At 41.7% G+C, this 20,513-nt stretch overlaps 1 protein-coding gene across 7 annotated transcripts in view; it reads right to left on the bottom strand.

The window, feature by feature from the left end:
* Window positions 1-20,513, bottom strand: part of Asxl3 (ASXL transcriptional regulator 3) — a 173,996-nt gene that overhangs the window by 21,327 nt on the left and 132,156 nt on the right. The gene's annotated exons all lie outside the window — the stretch shown is intronic.

The raw sequence follows: 20,513 nt of genomic DNA, 5'->3' as shown, positions 1-20,513 counted from the left end.
GTGTGTGTATGTGTGTGTATGTGTGTGTGTGTATGTGTGTGTATGTGTGTGTATGTGTATGTGTGTGTGTGTGTTTATGTGTGTGTGTATGTGTGTGTGTGTATATGTGTGTGTGTATGTGTGTGTATGTGTGTGTGTATGTGTGTGTGTATGTGTGTGTGCGTGTATGTATGTGTGTGTGTATGTGTGTGTGTGTGTATGTGTGTGTGTGTATGTGTGTGTGTGTATATGTGTGTGTGCGTGTATGTATGTGTGTGTGTGTATGTGTGTGTGTGTGTATGTGTGTGTGTGTGTATGTGTGTGTGTGTGTATTAAGGACTGATAAAGGAGGAAGGAAAAGAAAAGGAACTCAACAAAAGATGACTCCTGGGTATCAGTCACATGCATTCTGCTTGCTGACTTTCTTCACAGAGACAATGAGTGCTGTCTCTGACTGTAATTGTGGGCTGACTACAGAAGATAAAAAGATGAAGCAGTGTCAGGAAGCTAAGCATGAAGTGACTGGGTAGGAAGAAGGCTGAAAGACGAAGGCTGGGGGAATGCATAGTTAGGCATGAGTAAGGGAGGACAAATCTGTGGGAGAAGTGGGAGTCCTGTGGTGTGAAGAACATAAGGACGGGGTCTTTCTCCATATTGTCAGCACCCATACAAGGAGCAAGTGTGGCAGCTCATACAGGTGACAAAACAAGAGTCTGTCAAATAGTTTGTATGAATGTATGTGCGTGTGCACATATGTTTATGTGCTTGTATGTACATGTACATGCACATTTCCGTGTGTGTGTGTGTGTGCATGCATACTCACACATAGGTGTGTTGTGTGAATGCTGTGGTGTAGATGTAGCAGTCAGTGAATGCCTTGCACGCTTGTTTCTCTACTTCCCCTATGTGGATCCCGGTGATCAAACCCAAGTTTTTACAAAAAAAAACCCTTGTATCAACAAGTGTTTTTACTTGTGGGAGCATCTTACCACCCATAATTAGATGTCATGTGTCCATACTTTTATTCTTTTTTCTATACCCTCTCTCCAGCCATATTTGTTCTAAACTGGAGCATGGAAAATCAAATCTCTCTGCCTAAGAGAAGGCAGACATCAGAAATGTTGGGAATGCTGATGAGTAACTGGAGGACAACCGATGAGATCCTTAGCATCACCATCTGAGAAGGCACTTGCAGCTGCTAAACTATTCATTGTTCTGAACATATTTTATATAAGATTTCATTCACTCATTGTTTTTAACATTATTTAACAGATACATTTTAGGTGACCTGTATGAGCTTACATATCTGGTTCTTGTGCGGGTCCTAGCAATGCAGAAAAAGTCATCCTCCTTAAGTTCTCAATATATGCTACATGGAGCAAATGATTCTGTTTCTTCTACAGCCTTTCCAATCATCTATGTTCTGTGTGCTATGGGGGATTAATACTAATGGCCTTTGTGGCAGAATCTAGAATCACCTAGAACACAAACCTCTGAGCATGCCTATGAAGGAGTTTCTAGATTGTGCTAAATTAAAGAAGAGTCAATTCGCAAACCACACAAAACTCAAGAAGAAGGGAGACTAAAGTGTGGATACTTCGGTCCTTCTTAGAAGAGGGAACAAAATATCCATGGAAGGAGTTACAGAGACACTGAAGGAATGACCATCCAGAGACTGTCTTACCTGGGGATCCATCCCATCTACAGTCACCAAACCCAGACACTATCGTGGATGCCAACAATTGTTTGCTTACAGAAGCCTGATATAGCTGTCTCGTGAGAGGCTCTGCTAGTACCTGACAAATACAGAAGTGGAGGCTCACAGCCTCCACTGAGGCTGAGCACAGGGTCCCTAATGGAGGAGCTAGAAAAAGGACCCAAGGAGATGAAGGGTTTGCAGCCCCTTAGGACGAACAACAATATGAACTAACTAGTGCTCTCAGAGCTCCCAGGGACTAAACCACCAACCAAAGAGTACACATGGTGGGACTCATGGGTCCAGCTGCATATGTAGCAGAGGATGGCCTAGTCAGTCATCAATGGTAGGAGAGGCCCTTGGTCCTGTGAAGGTTCTATGCCCCAGTGTAGGGGAATGCCAGGGCCAGGAAGCAGGAGTGGGTGAGTTGGTGAGCAGGGGAGGTGGAAGGGGGTAGGGAGTTTTCAGAGGGGAAATGAGGAAAGGGGATAACATTTGAAATGTAAATAAAGAAAAATAAATAATATCTAGTAAAAATTATCTAATAAAAAATGGGAAAAAAAGAAGAGTCTTTCTAAAGTGTGTGAAATCACCCGTGGGTTGGAGCCTAAATGCAAGAAGAAAATGAGTTTTGAGCCATCATTCAGCTCTCTTTTCCAAGCTGCAGATGCTTTATAATTAGCTGCCACCTGATAGCCCTACTATGATTAACTGTGTGTTTAATCTATGAGCCAAGATAAAGCCTTCCTTCCGTAAGTGTCTTCTTGTCAGGTATTTGGTACAGTCAGGTACAGTGACTTTTAAAGTATTATGGTAGCCATGATATAGCTTTATGGTCCCAACTTTTGTGAAAAATATCCAGCCATCCTATCTGTCGACTGCATAATTCTAGAATATCATTTTCAGAATTCAGTTTAACCATTAAATCATTAGTGGCCACTTGATGATAAGTTTCCAGTGGCTAAGGTGTATGGATCAGAAAGCTAAAAGTAAAATTTGCTAGTACCAGGACACACTTGACGGCTGTGTGAATTCTGTGTTCCAAGTTCTACATTCAGTGAGATTAGAAGCCGACCTCTATCCTGGGTGAATCACTTCTACTGGGACATGTTGTTCATTTTGATACTACTGTTATTTAGGATCATGAACACCCTGTGCATTGTAGGAAAATTAGTAGCATACCTAATTAGTAGCAGCAACCCCTCTCAAAGATGCAGTATCTAAATGTGCCTTCAAATATCTCTAAATACATCTAATCTCTAAATAATAATAATAATAATAAATAAAAATATTCTGATGGCCAAAGCACTGAGCTAATAACATTATGGTAGCTAAGCTTGGCCTGGTTACCTTGCATTTCTCATGTTTTGGGATTACGAAACAAAGGTCTACACAAGTGGGGTCATCCAGAGGAAGGGACCTGCTGTTCCAGAAAGGGGTAGGCAGCAGGATTCAAGAAACACTGGACATCCACTGCATATCTCCTAGTACATGCAAAATAAGATCAGAGCAGTGAATAGTGGCAAGACATCCATAGGCTCAGATGCCTCAGGAGTGATATCTGGGTCCTGCTACCAGATCTACCAGCCGAAGAGCAGGTCTGAGGATAATCATAAATGGGTCTTAAGGGAGGATAGGAGGCATGTCAGACAGAGGTTAAATCCAGCTTGAGACTGGCCCAGCCTATAGCTAACCAACCAGTTATTGCCTTTGTCATTTCCTTCATTCTCCCTTCCTCCCTTCCATTCCTTTATTCCCCCTCCAGTAGCTTGTGACGGAGTAGTCCTCGTGTATGACACTGCAAGTGCTATGAGAACTAGAATGGTCCCAGAAGGTGTGAAGCTCCATTGAGGTCCTGAAACCCGTGCAATGCATGTGAGCCAGGAAAACAATTGCACAGCCTAGTCCTATTCAAGCCTGTAAAGTGTTGGACATCTGCTCAAGTTCCAAGGTCTGGAAGTAGCCTGCAGGAACAGCCTGGAGACAATTTAGGTCCATGGAAAACAGGGGTGATTGTAGATATGCCATAAGCCAAAGATTTGGTGCTTTAACCTCTGCCTGGGACTGGCCTACTGAGTGCTTCTCAAGCAAACATGAGGTTCTAGGTTAGTGGCTTCCAGCTCTAAGTGTCCCCTTTAATCAACATTTCTTGACATTTTCCAGCTTGATCCACAATGCAGGGAATCCATGAGGCCCTATTCTAGGTAATAGAGAACTCTCTAAACTGCTGACACCTCAGAAAATTCTTAAAGATCTATGCCTGCAAAGGTGGTATTAGGAATGTGTAAAGATGCAAAGGAAAGGAAGACAAGGAGCCATTATTGAATGGTATTGGAAGATTTAGGGGACAGATGATCAAAGGAACATAATTCATGGTGATCTTCAGGACTGATGAAGTTTTTTAGGGTCAAGGCAGCAAGCATACTGTGAGCATGTCAGAAAGAGCCCGAACACCTCCCATTATCACTCTAGCAGGGGTAGGTTAAAGAAGTCTGCCCTTGGAGCCAAGCACATCTTCCAGGTAAGTTTCCAAGTATGGCCGGTGATGTGCCTCTAAGTCTGCAATGTGGGCAAAGGCTGCAAGAGGATCTCCAGGTTGTTGGAGAAAAGATACTGCATGGAGAGAGATGAAAATAGAAGTGGGATTGGGTGAGGGAAAAAAGACTGAAGCCCCGAGGACCAGCAGAAAGAATGGAAACAGGCAACCTCTAGAGATAGGAGGTTGGGGGGGGGAGCTCCAGAATGCACCAAAGACCTGGGAGGTAAGAGACTCTCAGGACTCAAAGGGAGAGACTTTAAATGAAATGCCTGACAATAGGGAGAGGGAACTTAGAGAACCCACCTCCAGCAGAAAGACAGGGTATCTAATGAGGGAGAGGGGAGCCATCCCATGGTCACAACTCTGACCCATAATTGTTACTGTCTGAAAGAATTACAGGGATGGAAATAGAGAGGAGCCTGAGGAGAAGGTCAGTGACAGACCCAAAGAGGGATCCAGCTCAACGGGAAGTCTCAAGGTCTGACACTATTACTGAGGCTATGGATCACTCACAAAAAGGGACCTATCATGACTGCCCTCCGAAACACCCAACAAGCAGCAGAAAGAGTCAGATGCAGATATTTGCACCCAACCAATGGACAGAAGTAACTGATCCTTGTTGTTGAATTAGAGAAGGCTGAAAGAAGCTGAGGAGAAGGGCGATCCTGTAGGAGGACCAGCAGTCTCAATTAATCTGGACCCCCCCAAAATCTCTCAAACACTGGACCACCTACCAGGTAGCATATACCAGCTGATATGAGGCCTCCAACACACACACAGTAGAGGACTGCTGGGTCTGTGTTCATTCACAGATGATGTACCTAACCCTCAAGAGACTGGAGGCTTCCCAGGGAGTTTAGAAGTCAGGTGAGGTGGGGGTGGGGACATCTATATGGAGACAGGGCCTGGGGAGAAGGTATGGGATGTGGAACAGTCAGAGGGTGGAGGGGGGATAAAATATGGAGTGTAAAAAATGAATTAATTAAAAAAATAGAAGTGGGACCTTTGTTTCACAGGTGGATTTAAAACAAATTTAGCAGATACAGGACAAGTTCCCCACAAAACAAAGGAACCTGTGCAGTGAGGAGTCCATGGGCATTAGACACACTGGGAAAGGTATGAAGTATTCTGTGTTTAGGGACACACATGGAGCTGATGCAACAATAGCCTGTGCAATGTACAGAGTCTCCAGTATTCTCCATAATGGTTTCCTTGCTACCCTTATTTTGGTTAGTGAAAGATTTGAAATTTCACTCTGACAGCTAATATACAGAATTTCTGTTTCACATATTCTGCCAGGCTGGGGGCTTGGTTACTAATTTTAAGATACAAAGAAATAGCAGATCCAGATTAACTCTGACAGATTCCCAAGATCTGAGCACAAGTGTGATAAACGCAAATGTGATAAAAACACACACACACACACACACTGTAGATCATGGAAGCTAGCCCTGGAGGAAAATAATTTTCTTTTCAAATAGAAAGTACATGAAAATTAAGGTTCCCAACCTATGTGAGACAGCACAATTAAACACTGTAGCTAAAATAGACTTAAGAAATACGTGCCAATAAAACTTTTAAAATACACTATTAATTTTATGGCCTTTAAAAATACTGTCTGAAAGATATAACGCTTTAATGAACTAGAACAATAAACATTTCTGAAAGGTTAGTTATTTATTGATGAGCTATAAATTCTGTTTTTTATTAGCCATGATAGAAACATTCATTCTGAAAAATCTTCTCTCACTATGAAATGTCTAGCTAAGCTATTGATCAGCTGTGCTTCCTTTTAAATTAGCAAGAATAAAAAAAGCATGACCAAAATGATTTCTCTAGGGAAAATAATAAGAATAAAGAGAAATATATTTGTGTATGGATCCTGGGATGATGCAAGGATTTAAACTCTTTCTTGATGAGTTTATCATGTGGTTATTAGAACACTTTAGCTGGTTGTGTTAGTACATGCCTCTAATCCCATTCTTGAAAGGCAGGAGGATTACCTTGAGTTCGAGGACAGGCTAAGCAACATAGTGGATTTTAGGCCAGCCTTGTCACCAAAGTGAGAGTCCACTTAAAAAAAAACAACAACAAAAAACTCCAAAAGCAAAGAAAAAGAAAAAAACCCACCCAAAAGAGTTACAAAGACATTTAGGAATGGGTATGTGTCCAGTAGAATTGAAAGCAATTGAAACAAACACTGCAATATAGCCCAGGCAGACCTCAAACTCTACCTAATGCTGAATTTAAACTCCTGGTCTTCCTCCTTCCATATCCATGTGATGACATCATAGACTACCAAACTTAACCTAATCTTTCATATTACCTTCTTTTTCTTTTCTTTTTTTTTTCTTCTGATTTTGTATCTCTTCCAGGAGATTTCCTTACATAGTAAGAACATGTATTAGCAGAAAAGGGAAGAGTATACTGGGGGGTGGGTGGAAACTGGCCAAGCAACAGCACTGCATCTAGAAACATAATCAACTTAGATTTCATTCAACAGACAGCAGAAAGTTATTCAATGTAAAGCCAAAACCTGATGAAAAGAACCGAGTTCGTGTCTATAGATAAGCAGTGTGCTGGTTTAGACAGTGTCAGGGGAGTCTCCCTGGAACCTACTGGTAATAAGGAACTAACTATGGTCCCATGTGGAGGATGTAGGGAAGAGCAAGCCGAGAAAGGAGAATAAAAGATGACTTAGTGAAGCAGGAAGCATGTCCAATATAATGGCCAGCATGGCGAGCAACAGCACCTACTGTGCCCTGGACTCCATGAAGCATTCAGAATGCCCACCGATGGAGTCAGAAAGCTAGTCAGGATAAAATTTGATATTCAAAGGAACAGGTCAGATTTTTTTTGTGTGTGTGTGCAAATATGTAAGAGCAGAGCTGACAGCAATTAAAAACAACTTTCATGTGTGAATTTAATTTTTGTCACTGCATTGGATAATTTTTGTCTTTGCATTAGAAAAGAAAAAAAGAGACATGAAGTTATTTCTGAGAATACATTTTATTTATTTTGATCTATCTAAAATGTTACTTTAACATCTAACTAATTCTTGAGCTATTTTATATTCTCCCTGAAAATTATTTGCTATTTAGTCATTCATCGATTCATGGCCTACATATAAAACACATACACACAACACAAAGTAGTCACATTTCCAGTTGTGAGCTGCTGTGTGACTGGCTACTGGCCACTATAATGAACAGTAGAGCTTCAGACAAGGACCACTCAGAATCATTACTATGTAGTGATTGCTATAATTCATGAGAATGATGATAAGAACTGGGACTGGATGTCATAAATGGCATAGTTGTCCACACCTGTAACTCTCACCCCAACCCCTACCCCACAGACAGAGGGTCACTAGGGCTAGTTGCCAACCTAACTAGCCCAGGTTCAGTGGGTGACTTTGTTTCCAAGATAAAGGACACACATACACACACACATGCACACACACACACACACACACACACACACACACACACACAAATATTAAAAAGCTCAGTAGTTAGAAAGCAATTAGATTGGGGATTGTTAACAAGGAAGCCTTAATTTTAAACAATTAGGTATGAGAATATCCAAGGAAGATTAAACAAAAAAAAAAATAAAATAAAAGAGGACGTCTGAACAGCATTTGTGATAAAAAGTGAGGAAGGCAGGAGATGCTGCTGGAAGGATGAAACAAAGTTACAGAGGAGTCAGAAAATCAGAGCAAGAGCATCATGGGTGTAACCAGGGGGGTGTTGGGAAAACGATGTGCTACCACAGATGTAAGGGGTGGGGGTTGGGGAAGTGATGTTATATTGTGCATGTGGTAACACCCATAAACCACTTAGAATTACTCAGGTCAACACAGTATGCAGAACACTGTGCAAGCTGTTGCTTCCATTAAAGAATAATCAATATGCTCTTTAGCGAGAAAACAGCCAGATAGTAGGACCCTAAGCAGGACGATGATTCTAACACACAGTCATAATGGAAAGCGTCCAGCTCTGATGAGCTGTTGTCACTGACTCCCTTATATCTGATTTAGTTAAGAACTCTTGTGTGTATTAAAGCAAAAGCACTCTGTTTTCTCTAAAAAGTGAGTTTTCAGTTTTAAACCCAACCACTCAGTTGGATCTAGAAGACAGCCAACTCGGGAGACTGACTGTATATGTTCAGGTTTCACTAGCAAGAGGGATTTTTTTTTCTTCTGAATTACATAAAGAAGCATAAAAATTAATGGAGGCTGTTGAAAGACAAAGAGGGGGAATCACTAAAAAAAATAGGATTCAGAAATAGGATAAGAATGTGCTAAAGAATGCTTTGAAAGAAATGTTTGAGCATTATTTTCAAAATTAGACTAAGCCAATATTCCCCAAACTGTGCATTCCAAAACAGCTAATATATTAGATAACTTTAGGTAAATGCATCTTAAAAACAAAAACAAAAATAAAAAACAAACAAACAAACAAAAAAACCCTTTTCTTCTAACAAATACAGTTTGTGCCTACTATTAAATTTCATTATTGTTTTTACTATAAGCATTTTGTAATATACTGGAATTTCTTATAAGGATGAATTATGAACTGTCTACAAAACTTATTGGGCTGCAATCCTCTCACAGAGCAATTATCAATACCTTATAAAACAATTACTCTTTGAGGATACTGTGGGGGAAATGACACAGAGCTATGTATGAGAACAGTCAGGGGCAAACCATTTAAGTCTAATGAATATGTTCATGCTTCATATGAAATCCCTGTTTAACAAATTAATGAAAACATTTTAAGATTTGGACTTGGAATAATTTTCAAGATATTACCAGAATGTCAGGATTTAATAACCAAAGTAACTATACAGAACGGAAAATAGAATCTTGAAAAAATGATATAATAATCCTTACTCTATTCACCATAGATTATCAAGTTAAAATCCCTCTGCAGACAGCAGCTCCCACAGTCCCAACTGGTCAGAGCACTGGGAGGAAATGCCAGTGAGCTCTCATATCTAAATTAGTCATCCTTGTCCTCAGGCTCAGAGAACAGTGTGGAAGACAGAATAGGGAGACCTGCACAGAATCAAGCCAGTCAACATTCTAGCATGGGTAGGGGAAGGGTCATGAAGCCCTACACCTATCCACAGAAGTAGTTGATGGGTGTATAGTACAGTGTGGAGAGTCACTTTTCTTCAGAGATGTGAGCCCTAGTAGACTGATCATGCTCTACTGGGTAGCCCCCGACTCATGCACATATAGGCAGCAATAAGTGGACTCTGCTGGTTACACAAAAAGAGAACAGGAAGTTGGGAGGAGGGATGTTGGAGAAAGGGTTGTGGAGGAGATGGAGGGTGAGTTAGGAGGTGGAAGAGATAAAAAGAAATTGTACATATGTATGAAACTCTCAACAAATAAATAAAAATATTTAAATTTCATTGCAGGCAATTTTATTATTTTCTAATTTTCCAATCTTTATGTGCACGAACGACAATTTTAAAAATGAAAATTTCATTATACAGACATAAAGACATAGAAGAATTTTTTAAGTTATGCAATTTTCATCCTTCTCATCCAATTTAAAAATAATGCACAGAGTCAAACTAAAATGAACAAAGGAAAGACTTTCAAGAGAAAATATTATGAAAAAAAATCAACATGTAGATGGAAAAGTGGAAGGCTTTTGTGTCATAATTGTTATGACAGAGTTTCAAAGCTAATTTTCATAATAAAAGCCTCCCCTGTTCCATGCCTAGATGATTTCTTTTCTTCCCACAGCCTGCTGCACTTATGATAGGCACTCAACACCAGGAAGAACTCACAAGGTACAAAGTTCATCAGAGAATGTTGGGAGCTAGATTTGCTGTGCCCAGGAGGAGGCCATGTGCCATTCTGAACCAGAAGGAATTCTGGCATGGGAATGGGCAGGAGTAGAGGGCATCTGATTATTGATATCTCAATAAATGCATTGAAAAGGAGCTCTGAAACAGACAAAGATTCTCAGGTGGCAACGAGACTTGTGGAAAATGATTCTCCTTATAATAAACAACATACGTGTGTGTGTCTCTGTGTGTGCATATTGTATGTATATATGCATGAATTCACATGGCTCGTGCATTATGTATGTATGTATTTATAAGCATATATTATATACATGTACACATACCTATTTTTCTTATGAAAATCTACTTTGTAAACAACTTAAGCACCAAGATAAAGTTCTGGCATCCAATCCATGCATTCAACTCTCTTCTGATAATCAACCAGATGGTGGGGAAGCCTTCGGGTAAAATAAGACACATGGAATAGTAATTTGTGGCCTTAGTGACCAGGAAAATGGATTTTTTTTTCTAACAAGAGTATCAAAGGTTTTTCTCATAATTTCAGTTTTAAATTTTAGCATATATGTAATGGGGAAATGGTTGTCTGAAGAACATAGAAACTTACAGAAAATAAATGGCAAAGGAAAAGCTCAAGATTGGGTTCTAAATGGGCTCAGTTACTGAGCGGCCACTACAAAGCTTGCATGAGGTTTTAGTTACTCTTCATGGCAATATTATCAGAAAAAACAAATACTGTCCAGTACCACTGTCCTATACTTTTAATATTCTAAGCTCCTTTTAAATAAGTCGTCTGCCCTCGATTTGCCACACAGAGTATGCTAATTCCAACTGTACCCCAGCAGCCAGTTCAGATGAGAAATAGCCTGCAGGAGAACCAGTGAAAAGAAATAAAATAAAGACATCTAAAGACAAACACAAATCCTCTGACAGATGAAGCTGTAACCTAAAATTAGAATAGCAAGCTTTGATACTCATGGAACATCCACTTCATGATAAATCTGTACACAGTTTTTGCTCACACCTTGGGGCCATCTGACCACCATTTATGAGAAGTGGTGCTTTCAAAATGACCTAAAGGCAGATTACAAAATCTGAACAAATCTTAAGAAATACGAAAATATATACATATAACTTTATTCTATTTATTTTTTGAGATAGGGTTGCTTGTGTAGTCCAGGTTGGCCTTGAACCCCATATCTAACGGAGGGTGACCTCGATCCATCTGCCTCCATCTCCAGAGTTCTAAGATGACAGGGCTACATTACCACACACAGCTTGTGCATATTTATTAAAAGGCAATGTCCCTTTTAATTTTTTTCCCAGTGTTCCCTCTGTGGGAGGAGGTGAGGAAAAGCAGACGTTCAATGCACTCAGCCATTAAACTGAATATGAGTGTTCTAGCTGGTGAAACGTGAGCTCATGTTCTCACAGAGATAAAATAAGGTTATGTTATAATGTAGTGAGAACCAGTGAGTCACTGTTTCTATTTGTAGCACTCTGAACGGCTGTGTTTAAGGGACTATCTATTAGTCACTCCTTTCTTTAACAAACACTTCATAAGCATCAACGACGTGCCAGGAACCATGAAATGGACAGACGGCTTCTGTTTCCGCAAGCGCCTGGGCCCTGGAGTAGAAGAGGAAAGGATTCCGTGTTGGCAGTGAAAGAGAACTCCTTAGAGCAGAATGAATGCTAGAAGAAGCTCCTGACTCTGGATCTGCTCTGCCTGTATTTCCTTCTTTGCGGCTTTTAAAACATTTTCTCTCTACTGAATTTGTTTCAGCTTACGCCAAGTTTAATGGTGTCCCTTTCTCTTTATTGTTCAATAAAACCAAGAGCCAATAATAATAACAACTGTCGTTAATTTAATGCATGCAACAGCCCCAGTCTCATTTTGTATTCATGCCTATAACAAAATCCTACAGACAGGTAGCTTATAAACAACCAAAATTGATTTCTCAGTTTTGGAGGCTGCAAGTCTAAAAAGGCAGTGTCTGTAGATGTGGGGACTAGAAAGAACCATTTCTGGGTTCACAGATTGCATCACCTTGCTATCTAACTTCAGTCAAGCTAACTTGATCATTATCCTATCCAGCTTTAAATGGCCATACCTAATGGCATCATTACTGGTGTTGGTGTTATTTCAACATGTATGCTATGATGTACGCACGCACACACGCATTTAATATATACATATATGCTATATAATATATATGTACAGGAGGGATACAAGCATTCAGTTCAAGCATCAAGCTTCCTTTTGTATTATACTCAAGTGCTCTTTTCAGCTAGCAGGTAGGTATTGTTGATGAACATGGATGTGGGAGGAGCTAGGACTACACAGTCAGACAGGGCAGGGAGCTGAGGACTCTGGTCATGCAGAGAAAGGATGTTAGTGTGTGGCAGCTGAGGGACAGCATGGCAGCAGAGTCATCCTTGCTACTGCTGTTTCTTTAATTTTTTTTTTTTTTTGGGTTGGACATTTTTAGCCCACGAAGCTCATCTCTCCACAGTCCAATTCCATCATCGGTAAATTTGGCATTACTAGTAATTTACTTCAGAGTTTTAGTGAGGAGTAAATGAATAAATACACACAAAATGCACCAAATAGCTCTGGCTTACAGACCATTCTCAGGGAGCTGATGAAGGGCTAATGATGGAAAAGCCTCAGGTAAACTGAGGAGCTTGGGGACAGGAGAGCTGATGTCACTGACCACACCTGTGGAAACTGTCAGGTTCCAGCAAGCCTCTGGATCCTTTCTCAGAACTTTTGTTGTCCTCCTATGAAACCCAAGTCCCCTGTACCACGTGTGACAACTCCAGAGCACAGACTGGTACCACTCACTCACTGTCCCGATTGAAGAGTAGTCTGCTTCTGGAGATGTGACCTGCTTTCTTTTATGTCTATGTACACCAACAATCCCGATGTATCAGTTCAGATTAATAATAACTATTTAGTGGGAGGGTAGGCAGGAGAAGTGGGAATGTGAGGCCACTGGCTCCATAATGAAATCTTGTCTGTAAATTGATAATTAATTAATATTTGTGAGAGGGTGTGGCAGACCTCTGTAGCACTGTAAAGTGCCTCTAATACAGTGTTTGTCAACCTTCCATATGCTGTGACCCTTTAATACAGTTTCTCATGGTATGGTGACCCCCAGACATAAAATTATTTTACCCGCTACTGTAAGCAAACCCATACACACTATTAACTTCCTAGGGAGAGGAGTAGCTCTTTAAGTGTCGAGGGTTTCATAGACTCAAGAAAACAAACAGTGCACGTCTGGTATCATGTAAGGAACCTAGATTTAAAGTGTGTGTGTAGGTCATGAAAGTGAGTAAGAGATCTTAGAAGAGGAGGGAAACAGAGGGTACACACCTGTAGGGGGAAAACTGGAGGGAGAAGGAAACAGACAAACTCAGGGGCAGACGCTCTAGGGGGAAAGGAGCTTGCCTGGTGAACCCTGCACAGTGGCCTCAGCTCTCTCCTGAGCCAGAGACACAACCTAAAGTCTAAGCCCTAAAGAAACCAAACGTACGCTCACTTAAGCTGCCCGGCTGGATATGCTGTGGCATACAAGCCAAAACTCTAGGCAGGCCAGGAAAACTCGGGTGATTACTTCTTTATCAGTGAGCGGACACTATTTTTCAAAAAACCTGTCTGTTTTGGGGGCACACATGCTTCAGTTTAAAGAATGCAGGGAGAGGATATAGGATGTTATGTCCTATGGGTTATGAACAGCAGGTTTTAATCTCTAGGAGGTTAGCTGCTTTAACGATATCATTCAATAAATTCACTTTGGTGTGTTTAAAATGTGTTATTATCTGATACATCATGAGACATAAAGCAGTGTTTATATATAATCCTGCCTACTGGATACTTGGGTTAAATGATCCCATAAATAACATCCAGATACCATGAGCTATTATTACCTACTGTCCTTTCTGTTTAGTAAGAAAGAAAAAAGGGAAAATGAAGGTGTAGAAATCTCAGCTCCTCCTATACCATGCCTGCCTAGATGCTGCCATGTTCCTGCTTTGATGATAATGGACTGAACCTCTGAACCTGTAAGCCAGACCCAATTAAATGTTCTTATAAGAGTTGCCTTGACCATGATGTCTGTTCACAGCAGTAAAACCCTAACTAGAACAAGGTTTTAGTCCTTGTTTCATTATTGAAACATACACAACTGCAAAGTTAATATGTTTGAATTAATATTAATAAACATAAAAGAACTTAGCATCCTGTCAAATAAATAACACACCAATATTAAATTTTATAAGAGTAAAATCTCTAGTAGTCATTTAGTAAAGGCTTGCTTTGCGATCTCGGTCTTTCCTCTTTTTCCTTTAAGTGTGTTTTAACTTATGAATGGAGCCACACCAGGTACCTCAGCTGCCATAATTTCATCATCACCCAAACTCTGAGCCCAAACAACTGCCCTTCCTTATATCACTTCTATCAGTCATTTTGTCGCAGCAACAGAAAAGTAACTGACATATTGATATGAGCAGTATTTGTTTTGGTAATGTACTGAATTCCCTAGGATATATGTCCTTCCTTCCTTCCTTCCTTTCTTCCTTCCTTCCTTCCTTCCTTCCTTCTTTCTTTCTTTCTTCTGTCTGTCTGACTCACTGAATAAATGAATGACTGTCAGTCTGTCTGTATATCTCTGTTCCTCTGCCTCCATTTTCTGTCTCTGTCTCTTTATCTTTGTTACTCTATCTCTCTCTAACCCTCCTCTCTTCCCAAGGGCAATGTCCTTTATAGACTTAGCTGACCTCACACTCACAGAGATCTTCCTGCCTCTGCTTCCCAAGTGTGGGACAGTGAAAGGCAGTCTGTTTTCTGGTTGAGCTAGGTTTAAACCCTGGATACCCATCAGATAACTGTAAGGGACAGAGGGCTTTTGCCTGACACGCTCCTAGACACCAAAATCCTGACACGAGGCCCTGAGCTCTCCATACTTCTGTGGCCATCAGCTATGTAGGGAAATGCCCCAAGCCCCTCCATAGGTAGAGGATGTGACTACAGATCTAGTAGCTTCAAGACATATCTCCATTTTAATGAGGTACCTAAAGGCCCAAAGGGCTTAGCCAATTAAACTTCCCTTCCCAGACACTCCGCCCTGCAAAAGGTGTTTAACCTCAGGCCCGCCCTGAGAAAGTGGGGTATGGTTTCACTCATCACAACTCTCCACCATAACAATAAGTGCTTTAAAATTATGGACTGCCTCTTCTCATTCGGGATCACTATGGGGAACAATAGGGCAGGTCTGCCTCTGAAGAGCTGAGTGTCTAAGCCAAGCCACCTGCCTGAACTAGCCAAAGACTCCCCTCCCTGTGGGAAGTAGCCAGAGCTCTCTCCTCCACCACTTTTCCCTTCGGGCTGGTCTAGAGCCTGCTCACCTGCCCACACTCCTTCCCACCTCTTCCAAGGCATCCAGTGCTTCTGCAGTGCTCAAGAGGTAGAACCTGCAGTCCCTGGCCTCCGTGCGGCCCGGGGACCCATAAGTCTGGCTTTGTGCAGTCCAATGGGACCTCATACTGCTCTTCCCACCCACTTCCTCACCCCTGGAGTGGGGTCCTGCAGCTTCTCACAGCCTTTCAGCTGCATGTGGTGTGCATAGTCAAACTTTCCATGTCTCACCTCACTCAGCAGCCCGAGCCCTGGGCAGGACACGGTCCACCCATTTTAACCCACACCCAAGTGCTGGGATTAAATACATGTGCAACCACATTTGAGTTCCTCTCTTAAAACAACATGGTCTCATGTATCACAGGCTGGTTTTGAATTCACCTTATAGCCTGGACGAGCCATCCTCTCCCAGCACCTTTCTAAGGTCAGTCTCTAGTGTGCCAAGATCACAGGTGTGAATTACTATACCGAGGTAGTCTGTTTGTCTTAAATCTCATAATTCTCAAATATGTCTATGAATCCCAACAGAGGTATAATACCTCCATTGTTGGTTAAACAACCAACAATGGAAGGAACTATATGGTTTGGATCTAAACAATACAGTCAGAGTGTCTATCAGATGTTTCTAACTTTGACATTGATACACAATATTATCATGTACAAAGTTCACATTTGGGAACTGTGCAACTGAGTAACAAAAAAAAAATCACTTTTTTTTTTTAACATTGAAGGTGGATTTACTATTTTTGTTTTTGGCTATGGCAGTGGCAGCTACGGCAGTGGCTGCAGGTTGAACACCTTCATAAACTCTTACTGCCTGGTATCCTGATTTCTGCTGTTATGTTTTCGAGTTCCTTAACCTTGAGTAACTCTGTCCTATCTCCGAGGCTACAATGGACTGGACCGTCATTGATGTCAGTCCTCAGGACAAAGTTATTCTAGAGAGGAATTCTGTAATATAACATAACCAGGAAGTTACCTCTCCCAAGTGAGGAGAAAGTGACACGGTCTAAATACGAGAACACAGGTCAGGAGAGTAATAATGATGCCCTAGAATCAGACAGCTGCAGAGCAGAGGCCAGTGCATTTCTGGAGCTTTCTCTCCCAGCAAATTTCTTTCCTGAAAATTGGATCAGACCAAAGTAACACAACCAGAAAAGGGTACAACAAATAATCTATTTGAAGCTTACCACTTTAAAGATAGTGTATAGTTCACTGGAGTAAGGAATTCCATTTGCAGAGAAAACTCAAAACCACAAAGAAAGTTGGACCACAAACTAACAACAAACCAAGGGCCTAAGAATTTTATAGAGGTAAACATTCTCTGTCACAAAATATGCTTTTAAATTCACAAAATGAAATGCCAATCATGCCAACGACAAACATCTGCATGTTGGCTTTTGTGTGTAATAAGTTCTGCTTTCACTGGGAATAGAAACAACGCCTGATGTCAGGCCCTTGTTCCTTTACCTCCTCATTTCTCCCGACTGATTCTGGAACAACACACAGAGGTGCTCCTGAGAGATAAGGAACTTTCATGACAAATGTCACTGATAGTATATCCCAAAGGTGGGCCGAGCAGATGCCTTAGCACCCGTGCTAAAAGCCTGGGCACAGTGACCTAACATGAGGCAAACTTGGGGATCCTGAAGAAGAGGGAAGAACAGAGCCAGAAGAGTCAAGGACACCACAAGAAAAACCACAGGACCAATTAAACAGGGCTCATAGGAGCTCTCGGGGACTCAACAGACAATTGGGGAGCCTGCAATGGGTCTCACTGAGGCCCTCTGCATATATGGTACAGTTGTGTAGCTTTATGGTTTGGTGGGACTCATAACGGTGGAAGCACAGTTGACCTTGACTCTTTTGTCTGTCTTTGGAGGAAAAGAAGGAAGGAGAACTGCAGTCGGGATGTAATGTATGAAAGAAGAGTGAATTAATAAAAATAAATAAATAACCCAAGTCCACAAAAAAGCAACAAAATATAAAACAAACATACAAACAAAACAAAAACCTGGGCATGGTAGCACGTGTGTAATCCCAGCACTGGAGACACAGAGTCAAGAAGGTACATGGAGCTCTTTGGCCAGCTAGTGCAGCCAGATGGGTGAGCTCTAGGTTCAGTGAGAGACTCTGCTTCGAAAACAAGGTGCAGAACAAATGAGAAGGAGACATGAAGTCAATTTTTTGGCCTCTGCAAGTGCTTCTACACACATACACTTGTGTACACACAATACAAACAGAGAGAGAGATAGAGACAGAGAGAGACAGAGAGACAGAGAGAGAGAGAAAGAGAGAGAGAAAGAGAGAGAGAGAGAGAGAGAGGGAGGGAGAGGGAGGGAGAGAGAGAGCTAGGGAGGGAGAGAGGGAGGGGTGAGTGAGGAGAGAGCTAGCTCTGGACATTTTGCCAGGAAAATGAACACAGCCTTTCTCAAACTCCAGGATGTTTAAACATGATTCTCCTTTGAATCAGATTTAGGAACTAGATGTTCATCATAAAAAAATATTACCTTGAAATTCTCAAACTATAGCAAGTTGTAGGCCATAGAATTACAAACCTAGAATAGACTTTATCAGTTAGGCACTAAAACAGACATATTTGTAAACTACAATTTTGTGAGCATCAAACTATTGTTAGTGACAAAGTTAGACAGTAGTTCTTGGACACTTACAAAATTATCACCAAAGCATTATTAAATATTTTGACATTCTGATATGAAAACTAGCAATTCATTTTAAGAAGACATGAGGTCTCTGTGCACAAACCAGTTTGCTTGTCTTTTCCACTGTTGGTTGGAGGTCCTGAAGTAAGCCTGAGAGCACGTGCAGGGTCTGCCATGGAGTAAGCCTGAGAGCACGTGCAGGGTCTGCCGTGGAGTAAGCGTGAGAGCTGTGCAGGGTCTGCTGTGGAGTAAGCGTGAGAGCTGTGCAGGGTCGTGGAGTAAGCATGAGAGCACGTGCAGGGTCTGCCGTGGAGTAAGCGTGAGAGCTGTGCAGGGTCTGCCGTGGAGTAAGCGTGAGAGCTGTGCAGGGTCATGGAGTAAGCATGAGAGCACGTGCAGGGTCTGCCATGGAGTAAGCGTGAGAACACGTGCAGAGTCTGCCGTGGAGGAAGTGTGAGAGCATGTGCAGGGTCTGCCATGGAGTAAGCGTGAGAACACGTGCAGGGGCTGCCATGGAGTAAGCATGAGAACACGTGCAGAGTCTGCCATGGAGTAAGCGTGAGAACATGTGCAGGGGCTGCCATGGAGTAAGTGTGAGAGCATATGCAGGGTCTGCCATGGAGTAAGTGTGAGAGTACATGCAGGGTCTGCCATGGAGTAAGCGTGAGAGCATGTGCAGGGTCTGCCATGGAGTAAGTGTGAGAGTACATGCAGGGTCTGCCATGGAGTAAGCGTGAGAACACGTGCAGGGGCTGCCATGGAGTAAGTGTGAGAGCACGTGCAGGGTCTGCCATGGAGTAAGCGTGAGAGCATGTGCAGGGGCTGCCATGGAGTAAGCATGAGAGCACGTGCAGGGTCTGCCATGGAGTAAGTGTGAGAGCACGTGCAGGGTCTGCCATGGAGTAAACGTGAGAACACGTGCAGGGTCTGCCATGGAGTAAGTGCAAGAGCAGGTACAGGGACTGCCATGGTATTCGTGACATGGAGGCTGCATTTGGCCCTTCTTCTTTATGACCTGATATTCCTCTCTTTGCCACTTTCTTAAAGTTCAATAATTAAAATATATGTTCAGACATTTTAAGTATAAATAAATAATATCTAAGACAATTAACTTATAATATCTTAGGTTGTCTGCAGATATTTAGCTAAAAATTATTGCTCTTTTTTAAAATTACATATTTTCTTTATTTACACTACAAATGATATCTCCTCTCCTGGTTACCCCTCCAAAAAAATATCAAAAACAAAACAAAAACAAAAAAAATAACCCTATTTCCTCCCACCTACGCCTGCTCACCAACCTACCCTCTTCCACTTCCTGGCCCTGGCATTCCCCTACATGGGGCATAAACCTTCACAGGACCAAGGACTAGGCCATCCTCTGCTATACACATGCTGTTGGAGCCATGAGACCCCCATGTGTACTCTTTGGTTGGAGTTTTAGTCCCTAGGAGCTCTGAGCGTACTAGTTAGTTCATAATGTTGTTCATCCTAAGGGGCTGCAAACCCTTCAGCTCCTTGGGTCCTTTCTCTAGCTCCTTCATTGGGGACCCTGTACTCAGTCCAATGGATGGCTGTGAGCCTCTACTTCAGTATTAGTCGGGTATTGTCAGAGCCACTCAGGAGACAGCTATATCAGGCTCCTGTCAGCCAGCTCTTAAAACTCAAGATAATAATAGAAAATTACAATTTTTTCTCGAACAAAAATGAGTAATCTCAAAGTCACACTAAATTTTTCAATAATTACAAGTCAGCATATGGATTACCCTCTCTAACAAAATCACCCTTCCATCCAACTATATGGTTTCAACTATAACTGAAGGCTGCATAAGATGGGACTAATCTATACATGGCATTTAAATTGAATAACGAGACAGGAAAGAGGTGTTGCTCAGGCTCTTTTAATAATACATGCACGGTCCTGTGTGGTGGTGTAACTGGGCAAGCCAATGTGTCAGGGCATTAGGAGTGTCTTCAGAGAACTTGAAGCTTCAAAAGCAGGAAAAAGAACAAAACTCCTTTAAGAAAGGGTTTAGAGGAATTTTTTGTTGTTGTTGTTTTCCTACTTCTGGTCTGCCAAAACTTCTATAAAACTCTTCTTCAATTAGCATGGTGCTATATATCCATATTTCCAGCAGCTGTAGGATGGAAGGAGGCAGGAGGCTCACTTTGAGGCCATCCTTAGATGAGGCAGAATTTGCTCATGTGTTGTTTTTACTCCTAGCACTCAGGATGCAGAGGCAGGTGGATCTGTGAATTCAAAGCTCTTCTGGACCACTTAGTGAGTTCAAGACCAGTCAGGTTTTCACAGAGAGACTCAAAGAAACAACACCTTAAGGTGATCCTGGGCAATGTAGCAAGTTTTAGAACAACCTGAGCTACCTGAGATGC

This window comes from Mastomys coucha, unplaced genomic scaffold, assembly GCF_008632895.1.
Source record: "Mastomys coucha isolate ucsf_1 unplaced genomic scaffold, UCSF_Mcou_1 pScaffold13, whole genome shotgun sequence".
In the NCBI taxonomy this organism is placed as follows: domain Eukaryota; kingdom Metazoa; phylum Chordata; class Mammalia; order Rodentia; family Muridae; genus Mastomys; species Mastomys coucha.
The sequence above is the reverse complement of the archived record's forward strand: the minus strand, read 5'-3'. Positions and strand labels throughout refer to the sequence as shown.